We start from the raw sequence: 8215 nt of genomic DNA, 5'->3' as shown, positions 1-8215 counted from the left end.
AACACATTGTAACAATACAGTTATAACACAACAACGTGGTAACTTTTATTTTTCGCTGTCTAATGCTCTTTTTGTATTATTTTAATGAGAAAATAAGCTTGTTTGATGAAAATACAGTCAAAGAATCTAAACTGCGTACCAGGGTGGAACCTTTGTGCTACTGATGTCATATTGACATTCCATATAATATCCGCCAAAGATATACATAGTGAAATTAATTATGAAAGGTCCCACCCTGGTACGCGATACAGTTTCTTCTACTGTACATCCAGCGAGTCTTAAGCGATATTTTGTATTTTGCTCTCGTATTAGTGTAGAGACACCTTAACAGGCCCCACAAAGATAATGATCTTGGTCGAAATTGGTGGGGAATTTGCGGATTGGTTTTCTCAATCAAAGTGCCGTAATAAACATTTGATGAGCTATCCGACGGACAAATAATGTTACGCCGTGAATGCTCGTTTAATGTTTATAAACAACCGTTTCACTGAAATAATGGCCAGTAGCATATACGTCTAAAATCAGAGTTGGTGCAAATTAGACGCAAAGGTAAGCCAGTTTCGAATGATCTTTCTCTGTGCCCGAGTTTCAATTAAATGCGTATTTAAACGAAATGTACTTAAGTCTGTTTTCTTATCAGTGACATTAAATGCGTTTTAGAATGTTTTCTGTTAACTTTTCGATTTAATCGCTTTTATTGACAAAAAATCACCATATAAATCAGTTCCAGGGTTCAGTCTCACTATTAATTTAAATAACGATTGGAAGGAGAAAGGGGAGGTTTTTGCCCAACAGTGGGACACCGTACAGGCTATTTTAAAAAAAAGTTTTAAAATACAGTCAGGTTACCACAGGGCTCTGTTTTTGGGCGTAATATGTTCCCTTGTTAGTCCACTTACTATTTCAGGAATTGACCATATAGCTAACTTCAATGTTACTTTTTTGTCCTTGTTGGGTGGCGTATAAGTACTTACGCTATAATATGAGTCTCGGAAAAAGGGTATAGAAGAATATACGAGGAAAAAGCCGATTCCTACGGGATCACAAGAACATATGGACAGTGTGGTTTTCGGTCGTTATTTATTTCCCCTCTCACATTTGGGAAGAAAAACTAAAGGGATTATGGTTTGAGTGGGATTGTGAACAACATAGCTCTTTATTCAGTAGAAGTGATTTTTTTCATATAGAAAAAATATATTGGAGCAAATTCGATAATTTTGTGTAAACGAGTAGGTATAGCTGTGCCGCTTCTTCCTTCGCATGGACTTAATCGATCGTTTCCTGTTAGAAAGACGAAGGAATGATTAATTATTTTTTCTTTTTTATACTAAATCAAACCCTGAAATATGTGCCCTGTTGGTAATCTCCTGCTAATTCCACCCATGTAGTTTTTCGCGCAGTATGCTTGGTAGTCGACAGAGCTTCTAGAGGTAGAGGTATACATAATTATAATAGTCTTCTTATATGTTAATGGATATTGGGCTATTCAAGACCTAAGTGAGACTGAAGGTGAGTACTTTCCAATATGCAGAGATTTTTTTGTTTTTAACAAGCTGTAATAGTCCTCGAGTGGCGACCACGAATTGGAAGACAAAGTGTTGACAGACTTCCCACTAGATGGACTAACGATATTGCGAGACGGCAGGCACTTAATGTGTTATTAAATGTGACATCTCTGGATGCGTTATTAGAAGTGTCAGTGCAACCGATACCAAATCAATAATATCTATAATATAAAAGTGAACCGCCAGAACGGGACAAAAAAACGAGGCAGAGCAGGATAGCGCTCTACAACACCATTTTGACACGTTTCTCCCAAACAACGCATTATTTCTCTGGAATTTTAAAGCAATTCGATTTTTTGACCTTGGGAATCCCGAAAATCTTGAGAAAATATGATATTGGGTGTGTAAATTTTGTATATTAAGCAAAATAAAATCACAAGTTCGAATTTCGAGCCAAACACGAGCGATCTATTATCTATGCCAGTGTTGCCGTTCAGAGAAAAAGAAATCTATTCATTATCCTGCATTGCAGTCTGTTAAAGCTCTTGAACCCATTCATTGCCACGCGCCAGCAGAGCTACTACGAAACTCGAAACTCGAAGTTCGTGTCGTGTGGTTCCTCTAACACTTATATTATTTAACACGAGAGCGAGAGGGACGGTACGATACGAACTTCGAATTTCGAGTTTCGTAGTAGCCGTGCAGATTACGTACTTTGCTGCGATGCCGACGCTTCTGCAGAAGAGACGCCGTAGGCGTCAGTGGCATCCAGGGAAAGCTAAATTAGACGCCCATCGGCGTTTTCGGCACTCCAGTTGCAGATTTGTAGATATGCATAAGAAACAGTGTTCGTAAACCTTTTGTGATTTTTAGGGTTCCGGAGCCAAAATGGCAAAAACGGAAAACGGGAAAACGGGAAACGTACAAGTCAAATAATTTTTTTTTTTGGGTAGGTACCTCCCATAGACGTAAAGTGGGTTGTTTTTTTTCTCTCATCCAACCCTATACTGTGGGATATCGTTGGATAGGTCTTTTAAAACCATTAGGGGTATGCTAAAATTATTTTTCGATTTAGTGATTTGTTTGCGAAATATTCAACTTTAAGTGCAAATTTTCATTAAAATCGAGCGCTCTAAAATCTCTAAACCGGTGGGTGTAAAAATTTAAAAAAAATCAGGATGGTAGTAAATATATCAAACTTACAAGGAAAACTACGGCTTAGTTTACTTGAGAATTATTAATTAGTAGTTTCAGAGTCAATAGCAGCCTAAGGTATAAAATATACCTAAACTTGGAAGATTCCGTATAAAATACGAAATCCTTAGAAAAATCACCTAATTTTTTCGTAATGGCTACGGAACCCTATTTTGAGCGTGTCCGACACGCTCTTGGCCGGTTTTTTTACTATCATTGTTTTTGTGCAGAAGTAATGAATAATGTATTTTGTCGGAAAAGTTCGTATTTAAAGCCTGACCAGAAATATATGACTACGAGTATTCGCCATGTTGCGCAATTTCATTGGAACTAATTTCTTACACTGGCAATAAATTTAATGATTGTCAGTGTCACATCGGCGGTTTCTTTGAACAATAACAAAAAATGCCCAAAATGATTCGTAGTATCGTAGTCAACAACGGATCATTGTAAATAACGTTTATAATAAGCTACTGGAAAAAAAACGCTTGGTGAATGAAACTATTTCGCTACAAAACCTTTTCAACAGCCAGCTACATCGGAGCTAACAGGTAAACGTTGTAGACAAGTCAAGATGTCATTGTAGTCTGGTAAAAATAAGCAGTAATTATAGTTATTAATAAACTTTCTAAGTATATCGGAGTCATCGATTACGCGAATTACGAAAGAAGGTCGTTCCTCCTCAGGTTTTAGGTCGCCAAAGAAAAAATAAAGCATTGTTCCGACTAAACTGAACTATCCATCCATACTAATATTATAAATGCGAAAGGGTGTTTGTATGTGTGTGTGTTTGTCCGTCTTTCACGCCGTAACAGAGCGACGGATCGACGTGATTTTTGGCATAGAGATAGTTTATGGGCCCGAGAGTGACATAGGCTACTTTTTATCCCGGAAAATGCATAGTTCCCGAGGGAATAGCGCGCGATAACCGAATACCACGCGGGCGGAGCCGCGGGCAAAAGCTAGTATATAATAATTATGAAATTCTAAAAGTTACTATATAACAATAACTTAAGACTAATTCGTTAATTCCCAGCAAGAACTGTACAATTTTCAGGGGTAAAAAATATGCTCCGTCCGATTTCAAGTCATCATTTTGACCACCTAATTATACATAATTTTATTAAAAACTTTGTAATTGTTTATGCATGACTAAACCAAAAGCAAATAAACCAACAAATTCAGTAATATTGGCATTCATAATATTTGTAGGATGCAAACCCTCCAGGTCTCTTGAGAGTGATCAGGCTCGAATGTTAATCGTGGCGGTAAATGGCCCAACGTTTTCTGTGAGCACATTACATTTGAAGGAAAATGGAATGTTTACGCTAACATTTAATTATTATATTAAATCAAATGACAAACGCTTCTGCTACTTACGAATTAAGTAGGTAAAGTAATGATTATTAAAACGTCCCTGTGGTTATGAAATCTTCAAAACGGTAAACATTCTGGATTAGTATTTGAATTATAATGTTATGAAGTTTCGTTACGTACGGCTAGTCTCAATTTTCGGCTACAAATCAACGTTACTGTTTAATTATAGGTATTACAGTCGAAGTCAAAGATATATACTCAGCGGCACAAAATTTGGCCCACCTTTCATACAAAATTACCGATTTTGCGTACATTTCCGTTGAGACCCAGATTTTTTGCCGCTCAGTATATTTACACTTAACTACCTTGTCGCTGTCACTCCCTGTTTGAGCTAGGTACTTCAGGTTTTGCCTTTTCGCAGAATTATAGTTTGCCAAATGTTTCATTTTCCAACTCTCAATATTCTCCGAAACCAACAATTTTGTATTTTCTTATAACACAGAAGGTTAGGTTAGGTTTGTATTATAAAAGTTCCGAAAAAATAATGGTTTTATTCAAAATCGTGAGTTGGGAAATGAAATAGTTTGGCAAATGAAACAGTTGGGAAAAGGCAGAGAAATTTAAGTACTAACCGCTTAACCCAAACGCACTACATAAGTTTCATGAACAACGGTTCAATTTCCCAAGGATAGCTCGTCTGGCGAAAATTAATTCTTATATAAAGCCATTTTGAAACACTTCTCACATAATTCAAGGCTAATTAAGCCTTGAGAGGCTGTTACAGGGCATAGAGAAGTGGTAATTACGCTCGTTCGAGTTCATGGCACAGTTTCATTTAAATTTCACCTCTCTCGAGACGGCTCATTAGGCACAACTCTTTGATGCATGCTAATTTGTGTTACCTTCTGAAAAGTCGTAATTAAGAGAATTCGTTCGAAGCTGGCAGCCGTACAAAATGATTAAACCGTTCCAGGGGCAAGGTAATTTTACATACATCTGAAAACTGAGGTTTAGATTTGGTTGGAAGTAATTTGGTTTTGAATAACTTTTTGCGAATAAGAACCCTTTATAATAAACTTTATTAAAATTTTAATAAGACAACACTATTACATCGCCATCTGTTGAACAAAAGTCTCCCCCTTAGAACGCCACAATGAATCCACCGGATGCCTGCCGTCTCGCAATATCGTTAGTCCATCTAGTGGGAAGTCTGTCAACACTTCGTCTTCCAATTCGTGGTCGCCACTCGAGGACTATTACAGCTTGTTAGATATTAAAAAATCTCTGCATATTGGAAAGTACTCACCTTCAGTCTCACTTAGGTCTTGAATAGCCCAATATCCATTAACATAAGAAGATTATTATAATTATTGTATACCTCTACCTCTAGATGCTCTGTCGACTACGAAGCATGTAAGAATAAGAATAAGTAATATTTATTTTTCATAACTAACATAATCAATCATGTCTATAGACTACAACTATAGACTGCGAAGAAGCGCTAAACTCATAAAGAATATCGGGTGGTAAGATCTGGTGACTATCTCACTCACTAATTCGTTGCCAAGCAGCAAACTCAAACTCAACTCAAAGTATTGCGGTAAATGTTGTGATAAGATCTTTAAAAGTATGAAAGTTCAACATTTACCCTGTTAGGGCACAGTAATATACAAATAATGAGTAAATTCTCTTTTAAAATTAAAATTAATCATTTTCATAATAAAAATTAATAACAACAATAATAATATAACCTTACCATAATAACCCTCTTGTTCTGAGAGAAGGCCTGTGCCCAGCAGTGGGACGTATATAGGCTGAGATGGATGATGAACCATAATAATATAACCAGCAGCCCTTCCATTGCCTGTGAACCGGCGTGAAGAGTAAGATAATCGGTTAAATTACCGGCATATGAGATTTTGTCCTCTAGACTGATAACGCACCTGCATCCTGCAAACGTCTGATGTTGCGAATGTCCATGTATGATGTTGCTTACTTACTGTCAACTGACTTGCTCGTTTTCCACGCCGTGTCAAAAAAATCGAATAAAAATATTGTTGAAATGTGCGATACTGGCAGATTAAAGCTATCTCATTAGCACTTTTGGAATTCAAATAACCGATGGTTGGATTGTTTTTTTTTACAAATAGGTAGACGCTAATTATTTTTTACACCTACATTTTATCATGAAGCCTTGACGGCAAATCTTCTATTAAAAGTAAAAAACTGTATCAAATTCTTATTTATCATTTATATTTTCCAATGCGTAACGTTGTCAGGCTGCCGCCATTATCGTGTTTCGCTCAAATCATGAGGGAGTACGTATTTGACGAACAGAGTTAAACGTAATTAGTGTGACGACGTGTGATTCAAATCGACTAATGATATCGTCAATTACTTGGTGCCAGGATACGTGCCAACATTGGCCAAGATAGGCCTCATGAACAGATTATATTAGCAATTTAGGTAACAAATATACATATAAGGCGAGACAGATCAAGTTTTATAGGCACACTAGCTTTTGCCTATGGCATAGCTCGCGTTAAATTTTGGGGTAGCATAGATTTACTTACTACGATCCTTTTTTTCGTGTTTTGGTTGATTTTTCGGAGGATTCTCTATATGTAAATACAGATACAAACAGACATGCAAATTATCAAATTCGAAAATGATACTTCATTCTCCGTTTCACCCCTTTAGAATTTTTGAAAACGTTAAAATACGTATTCTTAGGACAGATTGTTTATAGAATAGTTCCTTTTAGCTGAGAGGGTCAAGCAAACATGTATGTTAAAAACAGGTCAAATCAGTGCATTTGTTAGAAACACAGCTTACAATCCCAAAAACAACGTTTACTTAGCTTAAAAAGCAAAGAATTTCAACCCTATAAGCTTTCAAACCTGTTAAACGTCGCTGAACACAAGTGCTTCGTGATACGAGTGCACCCTTGAACTCGGCTTTGTTCAGATTGTTTACGGTCGCCTTGAAAGTAATTTTTTATAGTCCAAAAGTTTTAGGCAAAAATACGATCTTTGATTTAGACAAGTGTCAGCTCTCTTTTTTTTGATGAGTCATAATATGGAATGTTACTATCATTTGACAGGATTCCAAAGTCGGGTAAAATTAACATTTGAATGCGAAATACTTATAGGTACAATTCGAATAAACAATTTTTTCAACTCGACTAAAAATGATACGGCCGTCGTAAAAATGCTCGCAAACAGCAAAGCAACATTCAGTTTGGTTCATATTTGTTTTTTATTCCGCAACCTCTAAAGCGTTTCGCAGCAATCGGTTCAACTAAATGGATAGTGAGTGACTGACAACCATTTTAGTTGAGTTCAGTAAAACGTACGCGAAATATTTTTTGTTCTAGGGAAAGCACATGCAAGTAACTAGATTTCATAGTGAGCTTTGCTTTTACTCGTCTTCTTTTGACTGCATCAACATAAGGAGACAATTCTACCATGGAAGTAGAGATTGGAAGTGGAAACTGCGTCTCGGCAAACGTAGGGACGCCCTCCGGCCAGTTGGAGTGACGATCTGCGAAAGGCTGGTAGAAGCTGGATGCATCTACCCGAGGAGAGACTCATGCAGTAGTAAACTGGTAGAATATTATTTTCACATTTTTTGTTTGTTAATTTTTTTTATTTACTTTCGCAAGTGAAATATAATCTTTTTAGAACCACAATCTCTGTAGTAATCCATTTTTTAAGTAATTAACTTCGTTACAGACTGACCTAGGAAAATAAATGCAGGATGAAAAATTTTAACGGGTCCTGGAAGGAAAGTACTCTGAATATTGAACATAGGAAATTTCACTGAAAGAAAGCGAAACTTCATTCAAATATTTTTAAAAACGAGATAACCACATTCGTGAATCTAACGCTATATCTATATATAAGTTTGGTTTCTTTTTATAAATCCTACTAATATTATAAATGAGAAGTTCGTAAGTTTGTTATTTTGTTTCCTCATCCCGTATAAGCCGCTGAAAGGATTTAGTAAATTCGGCATACAAATAGTTAGAGTCCCGGGGCCTTCCATAAAACAAGGAACATAAGGATAGTTTTTATATTCCGGAAAATGGCATAGTTTCCACGGGATAGCGACTAACGAATACTACGCGGACGGAGTAGCGGGCAACAGCTAGTAAAGAAATATCCCTTTTGCAAAAAATTTAATATCTTCAGTATTTA

This window comes from Choristoneura fumiferana, chromosome 28 (assembly GCF_025370935.1).
Source record: "Choristoneura fumiferana chromosome 28, NRCan_CFum_1, whole genome shotgun sequence".
NCBI lineage: Eukaryota > Metazoa > Arthropoda > Insecta > Lepidoptera > Tortricidae > Choristoneura > Choristoneura fumiferana.
The sequence above is the reverse complement of the archived record's forward strand: the minus strand, read 5'-3'. Positions refer to the sequence as shown.